The sequence below is a fragment of the Peromyscus leucopus genome, chromosome 4, assembly GCF_004664715.2.
Source record: "Peromyscus leucopus breed LL Stock chromosome 4, UCI_PerLeu_2.1, whole genome shotgun sequence".
Lineage (NCBI taxonomy): Eukaryota > Metazoa > Chordata > Mammalia > Rodentia > Cricetidae > Peromyscus > Peromyscus leucopus.
Genome location: NC_051066.1, coordinates 54,861,299 through 54,875,060, shown reverse-complemented (window position 1 = coordinate 54,875,060; position 13,762 = coordinate 54,861,299). Strand labels below are relative to the sequence as shown.

The following is a 13,762-nucleotide window of genomic DNA, read 5'->3' as shown; positions in this document are numbered from 1 at the left end:
CTAGTACTATCTGTTTATTAACTTTCTGCTCCTGACTCTGCGTATGATTTAATGCTTTCATTTCTGCCTTGACCTCTCTGAAATAATGGACTTTAACCTGGAACTGGAAACCAAATAAACCCTCTCTTCCCCAAGTTGCTTATTATCAAGGTGTTTTATCACAGTAATAGAAATGAAACTAGAACAGAGATTAATCCTTATTGTTGCACGTAGTTGTAGATCATTCTTATTGCATATATGTTCTTGTGTAAATACAGCACAATTCATTTATACCTTCTAAAAGTATTACTAATACAACCAGCCAAGGCAATCTAAATTCCACTGTCTGAATCCCTGAGGCTAAATTTCTGAGGCTTAGCAATGTTTTTTTTTTTTGGGGGGGAGGGGGAGTTATGCTACCCTTCCTCAGGCTGTTTATCCCTTCAGAAACAAAAACAATTCTAGCTCACATTGCTAACTTGAAGTTGTACTTTTAGTCTAGTAAGTTCCCCTGCCTCAGACTGCTAAGCACTGGAAATTCAGAATGGCTCCATATGTAAAGCATGTTTGATTTCAAAGGCTTCATATGAAAAACAACTCAGTAAGTTTTATATTGATTACTTGTTAAGATAATGATTCAATATTATATAGAGTATACTTCTGGCATTAACTTCACCAACTTGTTCAGCTTTTTAAATGTGACTATTAGAAAATGTAAAATTGGGGAAAGAGAAATGGCTCAGAGGATAAAGGCCCATGTTGTTCAACCTGAGAACATGGTGGAAAGAGAGAACTGACTCCCACAGGCTGTCCTCCAGGCTCCATGGCATACATGTGCACATATACACAAATGTATAAACGAATGTAAAAGAAATTTTATAATTAGAAAGGTTGCTGTTGTTAAGATTTTATTGATCTAGATCACTGTCTTACACAAGTAACTTGGTAAAACATAGAATGGTAAGTCAAATAATTCCCCAAGTTCTGTTAAAATCACTCTATGAAAGCCCAGGCATGCACTTTAGACAAAGTGTATAGATGCCCAATCTCCAACAGTGCCCATTTCCCTTTTAGCCATCAGAAGTTTGGTCCAACTCATGCCAGCTTCAGAATGGGCCCCACTCACATGGCCTAGACAGCTGAAGAGTATAGGTATTGTGTTAAGTACAAAGGTGGTATGCTTTAATTAAAAGAATGACAAGGGTGTTGATTACAGATGTGGGATGAGTATGGCAGACTCCACATTGCCAGTCTCTCTAGGCAAAGTCCTTTTTGCTTCACTTGACCCTGCTTGTAGCTGTTAGTTCCTCTGGGAATGTCGCAGCTAAAGTTCAAACAACTGATTTATGACTATATAATTTACATGGGGTCACTTTAGAGTCCAGTTGAATAATGAAAGTGTTCGCTGAGGGATGGTTTTTAGCCTTGTGTTTGGGTGTTTATGTCCATAGATATCATGTCAAGTCAATCCCAAACTTACAAATTGAGATGGTCACAAGTCTGATCTCAGTAGATTAAAGATGAGCTCTGGGAAAGAAGAGAAAACACAGAGAATAAGAGAAATTTTAAGGGAGAATATGACTCCCAGTGACTTTCCTGATTGTATTCACAGGTCAGGTTTTAGCCTACTATACTGATTTTTTTCTAATATGGTAGAGTTAGGAACCATTGAGTATTTCTCTGGGCAGGCCAACTTTCTGGCACATTTGCATTTCAATGTTTGTTACATATGTATTATTATTCTCTTATAACATTATAAATCATTGCTGACAGACATATCTTTTATCTCTAAAAGACAGCATGAATCTTTTACCACTGAAATATCTCCACAGCAATACTGCAAGCCTTTTAAATGGCTAAAATATTTTTTTTGTATTTTAAGTGCATTTATTTTATTTATTCTATTTTTATTAAGAATTTTTATTCATTTTACATACCAATCAAAGATCCCCCTCTTCCCTCCTCCAGCCCCTCCAGCTGCTCCCTCCCAGCCCACCCCCATTCCCTCCTACAAGAAGGCAAGGCCTCCCATGGGGAGGTACATTCAGTAGAGGCAGGTCCAAGTCCCTTCCCTGCATCAAGATTGTGCAAGTTGTCCCACCATAGGTAGTGGGCTCCAAAAAGCCAGCTCATGCACCAGGGATGGATTCTGAACCTACTTCTAGGGGGCCCCTTAAGGAGATCAAGCTATACAACTGTTTCACTATGCAGAGGGCCTAGTCTAGTCCCATGCAGACTCCACAGCTATTGATCTAAATTTCATAAGTTCCCATTAGTTTGGTTTTGTTATCTCTGTAGGTTTCCCCATCATAATCTTGATGCCCTTGCTCATAGAATCCCTCTTCTCTCTCTTCGACTGTATTCCTTGAGCTTGGCCTGGTGTTTGGCTGTGGATCTCTGCATCTGCTTCCATCAGTTACTGGAGAAAGGCTCTATGAAGACAGTTAGGTTATTCACTGATCTGATCACTGGGGTAAGCCAGTTCAGGCACCCTCTCCACTATTGCTAGTAATCTAAGCTGGGGTCATCCTTGGGGATTCCTGGGAACTTCCCTAGCACCCAGTTTCTCCCTATTCCCATGATGTCTCCCTCGATCATGGTATCTCTTTCATTGCTCTCCCACTCCATCCCTGTTACAGCTCAACCATCCCATTCCTTTATGTTCTCATCCCCCATCCCCTATTCTCCATTGCACATCCCTCATTCCCAGTTTACTCATGGAGATCTCATCTATTTCTCCTTCCCATGACTATCCATGTGTCCCTCTTTGGGTCTTCCTTATTAACCAGCTTCTCTGGAGCTGTTGGTTGTAGTCTGGTTATCCTTTGCTTTACATCTAGTATCCACTTATGAGTGAGTACATACCATTTTTGTCCTTCTGAGTCTGGGTTACCTCACTGCTGTGAGATGTTCTGTATGGCAATTGTGTTGCTCTGATTGGTTAGTAAATAAAACACTGATTGGCCAGTAGTCAGGCAGGAGGAAGTATAGGTGGGACAAGGAGGAGAATAATTCTGGGAAGTGGAAGGCTGAGTCAGAGACACTGCCAGCCGCCACCATGACAAGCCACATGTGAAGATGCCGGTAAGCCATGAGCCACATGGCAAGATATAGATTTATAGAAATGGGTTAATTTAAGATATAAGAACAGTTAGCAAGAAGCCTGCCACAGCCATACAGTTTGTAAGCAATATAAGTCTCTGTGTTTACTTGGTTGGGTCTGAGCGGCTGTGGGAATGGCAGGTGAGAGAGATTTGTCCTGACTATGGGCCAGGCAGGAAAACATCACTCAGGATGTTATTTTCTAGTTCCATCCATTTGCCTGCAAATTTCATGATGTCATTGTTTTTCATTGCTGAGTACTCCATTATTTATATGTACCACATTTAAAAAATCCATTCTTCAGTTTAGGGGTATCTAGATTGTTTCCAGTTTCTGGCTATTATGAATAATACTGCTACAAACATAGTTGAGCATGTGTCCTTGTGGTATAATGGAGCATTCCTTGGGTATATGCCCAAGAGTGGTATAGCTGGGTCTTGAGGTAGATCAAGTCCCAATTTTCTGAGAAACCACCATACTGATTTCCACAGTGGCTGTACCAGTTTGCACTCCTACCTAGCAGTGGAGGAGTGTTCCCCTTGCTCCACATCTTCTCCAGCATAAGCTGTTACCAGTGTTTTTGATCTTAGCCATTCTGACAGGTGTAAGATGGTATCTCAGAGTTGTTTTGATTTGCATTTCCCTGATGACTAAGGATGTTGAGCAATTCCTTAAATGTCCTTCAGTGGCTAAATATTTATAGAAATATGTCCTCTTGGGTTTTGGATTATATTATACTTCAAATTCCCAATTGCTCAGGGCACAGAGGCTCATGTGTATAATTCTAGCACTCAGAAAGCTAAAGCAGGACAATCACCATGAGGTTTGAGTCAAGCTTGGGCTACAGAGTGAGACCTTGTCTCAGTGTAAAACAAAACAACAAACCCTACTTGCCTTAATCCTTAATTAAAACTGAAGTAATTTAGATAATGACAATGATATTATCACAGATCTATATTGTAACCACATTTAAATGATAAATAAATATTTGTTGCTATGTATTTGTTAGATAAATAGAAGTAAGTATCCAAATTCCTCAAAATATAGTTTACTAGGATTTGAAGTGGGAAATTAGGAATCACATGCATATGAATATATCTAAGGGGCAAAGTCAAGGACTTCTTTCTAAATACCTTTAGAAGAAGGAGGAAAACCCTGCTGATTTCAGAAAGAATTAAAAATTGAACAGGCTCTAGAGTTTTCATCAGGAAATGATCTCGTTTTAGAATCTCCATTATTTTTTAAACTACTTTTGGGGACTGTTTTAGAAATAGCCTCGGCTTCTGTGGAATTATCCTCTAAGTCCAGGACTGACTAACGTCTCTTCTGTGAACACTGGGTCCCTCTCACAAAGTCGGCCCATTCAAGATTTTATGTAATCCCAAGGAATATAGGGCAGGGCTGCGGTGCAAGAATGAGATGAGAGGGACAGATGTCCTAGGTGGTCCTTCGTGCTTGTCTCCCACAGGGCAGCCTGCTGTACTGCCAGAGTCCGTGCCCAGGACCTCTGAAGACAGCAAGCCAAGGACGCGAAAGTGACTGTCAACAAAATTCCACAAGTGCTGTGGGAAGGAGGCCTAGACATCTAGGCATCCAGCCCCTCTCGCTGAAGTGTCTAGGGTAGCAAGCAGGAAGTGGTTTGCTCCTTGCTGGTCCAGTGTGCAGGATCAATCGAGAAAGCAGGCAACAGGGGAGGCAGGGAAACTCACAGCACAGCTCATAAGCTCCTGCCCTGGGGAATGTAGGCAATGTTTAGTGAGGAGAGGCAGGAGCTTTCATGGGTCTCAGCCTGTTTTTAAAGAGCAACTCCTGTGAAAGCCTCTGCAGGCATTTTCAGACCCAGCGGGGCTGTCTTGAGGGGCAGGGGATGTTCCTTTTCTCTTAAGCCTACAACGACTGACAAGGTGTTTTGCACAGAAAATAATCTGTAACTTTGTGGAAAAAAAAAAAAAAAAAAAAACAAAAACAAAGAACAAAAACAAAACAAGACTATGGCACAAAGGACTCAGGTTTTATTAGTTTACAATTTCCACACTTTTGGCACCCAGAGGGACCCGAGTCTATTTGTGTTACCTTTCGATGTCATGTATATCAATGTCATGTCATGCAGATATGTCACGCATACCATGAAAAACTCATCAGAAGAGGGGAGTCATGAACTTCCAGCAGCCATGAGGGAGTATTTCTGTTTTTATCTGCAAATCGATACTATTGTCTGATTCTGCCATAAAATATCCAGTCAAAACTATCCCTGCCCTGTTCTTAGATCAGCAGCATCTGTGAGGTTTGATTGAAGAGACTGAATTTCTGCATCTACCCAGGTACCTGCTCTACCTTGTTCCCACACATGGATCTTTCCCTGCATCCCAAATCTCCAACCCCATGTTCTCTGAAGCAGAGGATTTTCCAATGTGGCACTATGGACATTTGGGGCACAGGAAGTGGAGCTATGCACTGTCCAGTGTATTGTAAGGTGTTTTGGGACAAGCCTGATGTCACTTTCCACCTGATGTCAAGAACTGTTGCTCACAGTCATGATGATCAATTGTGTTTTCAAATGTTGCCCTGCTCGAGATACTGCATTAGTACGTCCCTTCTGCAGGACCGGACTGCACCCTTGATTCATGGTCTATCTTTGCATAGACAGTGCTTGATTCTTGCCTGTGCTGTACTTTGAGAAAGTCTGGAACAACCACGCAGACATGGTAGGTTTGTCCAGTAAAGAATTTAACAACTTCCTTTCCTAATCTGCAGCCATTGTGCTTTTCTGTGATGTGTGGAGTTTCTCTGATTGAGGTTGCTCACACTGAGGACAAGAAGAGTTCCATAGAGCTAGAGACTATCAAAGAAAGTGGAGCATCCCTTCTCATGGGTCTCCTTTCTTTTCTGTTAGTGACAAAGTGTGTCTTAAGAAGGTTGAGCTATAGTCCTCAGTCAACTGAGAGGGGACTTTGCATCTCAGAATCCACATGCTGGTCTTCAGGCTGCCTCACTTCTTCCCTGATGGTAAATCAGGTCCCTCCTAGAGGATCCTAGAGATAGATTTAGTATAAGCAAAACAACAGGAACTGCCCCTCCTACATACCCCCAATGTGATAGATTGCAAATGTGTCACACACCAGCTAAGGACTGTGTTGCTTTGTCAAAGCAGTGTTTTCTTCAGCCATCCTCAAAAAACTGCCATTCCTTTTCTAGCTAACTCCTTCAGTGAGAACATCAAGTTCATAAGCCAATGCAGCTAGAGAAGAGGGTGTGTGGGAACAGGAAAAGAGTGGGAGAAGCATTTTGTAATTTATTAAAGTAAGAGTAACAGCACCTCTCTTTTTGATACAAAAACAAAAGGCAAAACATAGATACAGATTTAAATCCCTGCCTGCATCTTCTGGACAGGTTCCCAGCAGTAGCGATGCACTGTGGGGAGTCTTTAACTTCAGTGTTTAAACTCAAATCCACAAGAGCTGATCTAGGTGAGCAGGTATGCAGACAAGGAAAAAAAAGAATCTCAGCAGCAGTATCTTTCTCTCCCTCTCTCCTTAATGTCTTCCTTGCATGCTGAATCGGAGCTTCAGTGTTCATAGAGAACTTTCTGGGGGCATTCCAGGTGAGTCTAGTGAATAAATGGTAGGACAGAGAAACACCCACTGCTCCAGAGAAGGGGGGAAAGAAATCTTCTTTGTAAGACAGCTCAATCTGTTTGCATAGCTCAGTGCTTCTCCTGGGAAAGGGCTTCTAGCAGGGAGGGTTACGGAGAAGCCGTCAAGGGGTCAGGAAAACTGTGCCCAGAGGGCACCTCCTGCAGCTGTTTGATGGTGCCATATCCAAAGAAGGTAGTCTGAACTGAACTGTCACTAGCTCGGGTTCCCCTTGAATCTTACCTTGTGGCTCTTCGGATGTGAGGGGAGATATTAGATTCTTACTGGAGAACTGGAAGCCGTGGTATACCTCTGAAGTTTGACAGATGTTAACGGATCGAATAGCAGCTGCCTTTAACTTTCTGGAAAAGAAGACCATTTCTTTCACATCAAGTATTCTAAATATCAATGCCATGGAGCCATCCCACACTGCATGGGATTTATAGCCCCTTGAAATAAAGAGCACACATCATCTTGAATCTGTTTCCATACTTTTTGTAAGATTCTCCAGGGCATCCATAATGGATGACAGGTTAAGAATCACCTCTTTAGAAGGAGTCTGGTTTTTGTCTGTGTCTGGGGCTGAGGAAAAGACTGGGTGTATGTGTATGAGTTAATGGTTTGAATTTTCTAAGATGAAGAGTTTAATTTTTGTTTCCCTAGGAGACATTTTTTTTTCTAACATTGGGCCAATTTAGGGTCGAAGATCTCCAGAGACTTAATCCTTTACTGTACTATGTCTTGCAGAAAGTTGTTTTGTGGGAATTAAAAGGTATCATCCCACAAAAGATGATGCTGGACTGAGAAAGGACTTCTAGGGGAGAAAATGAGAGAAAGTTAAATACTTGGAGTCAAACTGTACATTTCTTCAAATACATCCAGGGCAGTTGATTGCCTTCCGGTTTGGTGTTATGGTTGCCGCTCATCTCGTGCTTCCTGGAAGAGGAATATGTATGGAAAATGATGCCTAGGAGCAAGGCCTGAAGAGCCGAAGTGTCTTAGTTGCTCAGGGACCTTTCCCTGCTGGCCCTAATATATTGTCCTCATATTTTTTGCTCCTCTTCCTTGATTTATTTTTCATTTCCTAACATACCACTATCTTCCTCATTCTATATTTCACTTATTCCCATGCAACCTAGTGGAATTTTGTCTTTGCTAGAACATAGGTTCTGTGAAAACAGTAATGTTTTTCTTTTTTGTCTTGTGATCAGGCTATACAGTACACAGAATAATGTCCAGCCTATTGTAAACACTCTGTAAACAGTCTTTGAATGTGAGAGTTGAACTGCATGGACAACTTAATGGGATTTATAACCACCTGGGAGGCACACCTGTGGACATGTCTATGAAGGTATTTCTGGGGAGACTTAACTGAAAAGGGGAGCCCCTGAAATGTTGGAATTGCTGACATAGGGACGTGGATCCCAGTCTAAGAAAGAAACAAAGAAAGAAACCACGGAACATCAGCATTCATCTCCTCCTCTGCTCTTGGGTCACGGTAACAACATAAGCAGCTGTTTCACACTCATGCCACCCTTCTGGCTGTGCCATGATAGACTCTGCTCTCACATCAAAATGTGAACCAAAATGAACTCTTCTTCTGTCCAGCTCTTTGTTACAGCAATGACGTGAGTAGCTAATACATTGAGCAATAGCAAGAGATTCAGGCATCAAATTTTCTTTTAATAGTGTCATGTGACCTCCTGCCCTACTTCCACTTCTGTTAGAATATTGTATTGACTATAGTTGCTCTAATAAAATACTCCAATTAAGAGGAAGTTAAAGGAGGAAGGTGTTTATTTGTCTCAGAATTCCAGCTTACAGTTCATAACTGTAGGGAAGTCACAGTGGCAGAAATTTGAAGGAGCATGTCACAGCACATCCATAGTAAAGAGCCAAGAGAAACAAAGGTGTCCATGTTGACTTTCTGGTATGCTCAGATAGCTTTCTTCACTCTTCAGCAGTTCAGGGTTCAGCTCATTAAATAGTGTTGTCCACATCTAGGGTGGGTCTTCCTACCTCAACTACCAACCAAACAATGCTGCCCACCCCCCTCAAAGACCACACAGGTCAACCTGACCAAGATAATTCCTCACTGAGACTCCCTTCTCCAGGGACATTGGTTGTGTCAAGTTAACAGTTAAAATGAACCAGCACAGCTGCCAATCCTATGATGCATTTCTCACACACACTAGTCAGTCAGGCTGGCATACGGGGTCCTAAAGCCTTTGGCCTTGCATCTATCAAAGCACTTGGCACCACCATGCCAAGTGCTTTATATCAGATGTTCTTCCCATGTTAAGATTTTGGAAGAATGACTATGATGTTTAATGTGAATGATGAACCGGGGCATACGGCAGAGGTTTAATGAAATCACAATATACTCTAAGGGCAAGTACTGGACATCCAACCTCAGGATAAGAAATTTCTCCACAAAAATGAGCACATCCCCATTTGAAGTGCTCAGAGGAATCCCCTGGAGGGTGGCTATGCAGGATGGATAAGAAGCAATGGTCTCTGAAGAAACCTCTCAGAGAAGAATTAGGTAAGATAAGAGCCTTGGATCAAGCTCAGAGGAAAGTGCTGACAAGGGGCAGAGTGAGACTATAAAGTGGGAAAGGAGCCAGGGAGAGGTGGCATTGAAAACATTCAGTGGATCTAAACCACTGTGTACTCAGTTTCTGAATTAAGGTAAGCAACTTAGGGTAAGAACCTTAAGAAAAATGAGCACGATGCTGGATTGACTGTACAACAGCCATGGGTTTCCATAGTGTGTCAACATTCCACACAGGAGCACCTATACTTCATTCTTCTCGTTGAAAAAGCTATCATTCACCCCTGCCCAACTGTATGATGTCTAGAATTCTCTGCTTTGGTGTGATCAAAGAGATAGGGGACCTAGAAAGGTTAATTTTCAGGTTCCAATCTTATCCTTTCAGACCTTGAGACTGGCTAGAACAAGAACACAAGCCAGGCACTCTTAACCACCTTCTCCCCAGACTTTCAGTCTTCCAAAACTGATTTATTTTAGCCAAAATTTCATGGTGATTTTGTTGTAGATCACACCCACGATCAGCATATCCACTTTCCCCTACTCTTCTCATCATCATTATTTATATCTTTACAAATGTCATTTCCTTTAGAAATATGAAACTGTCCATCACTTTCATCTATAAAATTGTCATCTGTACTCTAAAAAACTAACACTTCTTATTCCACAGTCTTAGAAAGAAAATGTCCACCTACCAAGAGCTGATAGAGTATTAAAAATAAAAAGCTCAGCATGTCAATCAAGAAGTTTCTGGCCCAATACAGGTTTGTGTATTTTTCCCCCTTCCATTACCTTCTTTTAAGCTCTCTCTTTTTCATTAAATGGCAATGCCAAAAAACGTCAGGGGCATGCTGTGCCTGTCACTGTGGCTGATAGATCAGATGAAAGCCAGTATTAATCATCTTGCCTGATTTTGGAGTCTATTAATTTTCCAAGAACAGTGGCTCAATGATACAAGCCCTTTATTCTGCGATCTCATGCAATGTCACTTTCCTTTCCTCTTGTTACAGTAAACCTTGGAAAATGTTAGTTACATAAAACCATTTTAAAGCAACCCCCTACTTTTCCACCGGCCAATTAGATGAAAATACCGTTTACAAAAACTGTGCTTGGCTTCTCTTTCCCTTAGGAATCTTTCAGATGCAGCTCATGCTCTTAAGTCTAGGCCCAACAATTAGCAACATCCTTGAGTTAATTTCCTCCTCATTAGAAACAGTTTTTTATGGAGAATGGACTATGATCCATTCTCAAGACTCAGGATGACTGTTTTTGGAAAGAAGTTTTGTTTTGTTGGTGTTGTTTGTTTCATTTGCTCATTTTCCAAAGTTCTCCCAAATTCTGATGCTATGAATTTGCTCTATCCTCAAGAAAGCAACCCTCATTAAACTCATTGGGTCATAACAAGAAAAGACTTGAAAGCATAAGGAAGACTTCTGGAGGAAAAGGGTTCAGTAGGAGTGGGAGAAGAATTGGACAAGGTAATGGAGGATGAATATGATCAAAATGCATTTTATACCTGTATGATATCATCTAAGAATAAATAAAATAGTGAAAGTGAGAAAATTACTTTGAAAATGCAATCTCCATGGTAGACCCTCAATAAATATAATTCAATGAATCGCTGAAGCCGAGGATAAGGCAAAGTCTATGTCTTGGCCCTGATCTGGAGAGGGAATAGGGCAGTGCAAATCCTAGGAATGTGACTAGTGGGGATTCACTATCTGTTGACTTAAGCCCCTGCACAAATGGGTCTACTCTGGGTCCACGTAAAGACTCATTTCTGGATTTTGTCAGCATTCTCTAGTAATGGAATTTATAACCTTGGCTTGACATCACATAAATATCATTAAGTTAAACATTGAACTGTGGAGAGTTAGAAAAACATGAGTTGAATATTTGTTCACCATAAGATGAATACAGGGCTTCGAGAGATGGCTTAGTGGTTAAGACCACTTGCTGATCTTCCAGATGTCCCAGGTTCTATTCTCAGCAACCACATTGCAGCTCACAATGGTCTGAACTCCAGCCCCAGAGGATCCAACACCTTCTTCTGGTATCTTTGGGAACTGCACACACACGGTGCACAGACTTCCATGCAGAAAAATGGCCATACACATAAGATTTTGAAACAACAACAACAACAAAAACAGAACTAAATAAGAACTTGAAAAAGAAATCAGGGCTTTTCAAGTGGGATTTAAAATTCCCTGTACATATAATGCTATATAATGCAAATTTTTTGAAAGTAAGGCAATTCCTTTCACGTTTATCTAAGTCAACAAAAAGTTGCTTTGACTATACTGCAAGTTCATTGTTTTGTCAAAGTGACCAAGTGGTGGAAGGCCAAAGATAATTTTACAGTGTACCAGATTCTCCCTTCCATCTCCCTCTGCTTCTTCCTTTAATGTTATGTTTAAAGCTGGGTTCTATTTTCAGTCTGTGGGAGTGGGGGAAAGTGTAAAAGACACTTTTTACACTTAACATCTGTAGCAATGGACAGAAGAATGAATAATAATAGGAAGCGTCAACATACCATCTGGTATAAACACAGATGTGTGTTTTCTTTAAATACAAGAACCTAGCACTCTAAAAAGGGAAGACCTATAAGACAGAAAATCAAGAACCCATTCTTGAGTGGCTCTCCACTAACAAGAAGCAATCTTCCCTATTTGTTGTTAATTTATTTATGGAACTGAAGTGGTAAGTACTGCTCATTTGTTGTGCACACTATGAATGCCATGGTCACAGTGCTCATCGGTATCAAAGATGGTACTGGGTGGTTTCTTTAATATCAGTTTTACCTGTTCATAACCAGGCACAGCAGACAAGACTCAAGACATTCTATGCTTCATCCAGCATCTTGTCATGGAGTATGTAAGCTTCAAAGAAAAAAGCCCAAGAATAAATGGGAGGCATTAGATATATTTTATTAAGTGTATAATATTTAAATTTGGTATTTAAATTGGTTCATGTATTTCTTATGTACATAGTACATGCTCTTGAGCACAAGGCATGGTGAGCATGTGGAGAACAGAGGACAACCGGCAGGAGTGCACTCTTTCCTCCTACTGTATGGTTTCAGGAGATCAAGCCTGTGTCACAAGGCTTGGTGACAAGTGCTTTTATGTGCTGAGTCAGACCCTTAAGCATAAAATTTTAATCCTTAACTACAGAATAATCTTTCACAGGAATATTGATATTTGCAAAAAAAAAAAAACAAATAATTTGGAGGGAAAGTTGTCTTTTAAAAAATGATTTCTACATTTAGTCCTAATAATGAACTTACCAAGCCTTCTCCTATGGAGAATTGAATTCTTATTTTTAATAAGCATCCCACCTTTCTTAGATTCTGAGAAACCCAAGTATGTCTTCACAGAACAAAAGGCTGTGGTGGTTCACCTTCCACAATGCGAGCAATTCCTATCAATTTAAATACTCCAGATATAACTGTGTAGATATCATTGTAAATGTCAGTATGTTGAGATCATTCCAAGGACAATCTAGAGGACATTCACCATCCTTTCTCACTTGGACACAGGATGATGGAATGTCTCGTGAGAACAATAAGGAAGAATTATGAAATGCCTCTGCTGGGAATGTGCATGAGAACCACACACCAAAGACAAGGAAAGGCCTCTCCTCTACAGGTGGAGCACCCTTGATGAATCTGTATCCTTTCCTAATCACCTCAAAAAGCTTACTTTATTATACAATCAAATACATTTGGCTTGTCTAGAATAAACTTAATGTTACTGTCAAAGCTTCCTTAATTTCTGCCTCATGTCTATGAAAAATTCACTAATAAAGCTGAAAAGCATACCTTGGAATATCTCCTTCTTATTAGCTTTAGCTAAGAGCCATTATCCCATAAGCTATTTGCCTCTCTCCCGTAGGAGAGAATTAGCATCACTGCAGCTTCATGCTCTGTTCGTCAACTACAGGAACATTTCCTGCTCACCTAGGTGCACACAACATGTCTGGAGAGAGTTCTCACTGAAGTTGGAAACACCTAATAATGGTGAGAATGGAGCACTCAGTCTCTAACCTATTGGCCTGCTGCCTTTGGTTGGTTCTTTGTTCTAATTATTTGACTCTTCTGGGTTGTTCCTCATTCAGTAGAAGCCCACGAAGTACGTGCACATTTGAAGGGTGCAGAACTGACCTCAGAGGCTGACCTCATAAAGGTTCTTGGGTGGTTTTGTTTTGCTCACAGTACTTAAAAAAAGATAAGAAAATAACAAGACAAACAAACAAACGAAACTATCGTGGCTAGATTCCATACATAAAATCAATTTTCCTGTTTCAGCGAAGATTTATTTTTTATTGTTTCAAGAACTTTTGAAAAATGAGCCCAGGGAGAAAGTGCTGACAATTTCAACTTCATTGGTCCAAAATATTGTTTTCTCAATTTTGAAACCTTGCTGAGTTTATCTAGGAAATAGAGGATTCAAGCAGTTGTTACAGAATAATTACAGATTTGCCCTTCTAGGCTAGATAA

General features: G+C 40.7%; 1 long non-coding RNA gene across 1 annotated transcript in view; it reads right to left on the bottom strand.

Annotated features, from left to right (window-relative positions):
- Positions 1 to 429: 429 nt before the first annotated feature.
- The window catches only part of LOC119087857, a 29,856-nt gene continuing 16,523 nt past the window's right edge, over positions 430 to 13,762 (bottom strand). Inside the window, exons 2-3 of the long non-coding RNA XR_005091352.1 lie at positions 6,957 to 7,075; positions 430 to 1,506 (exon numbers count right to left, since the gene is read on the bottom strand). This is a non-coding gene — a long non-coding RNA (uncharacterized LOC119087857). The remainder of the gene's footprint in view (positions 1,507 to 6,956; positions 7,076 to 13,762) is intronic.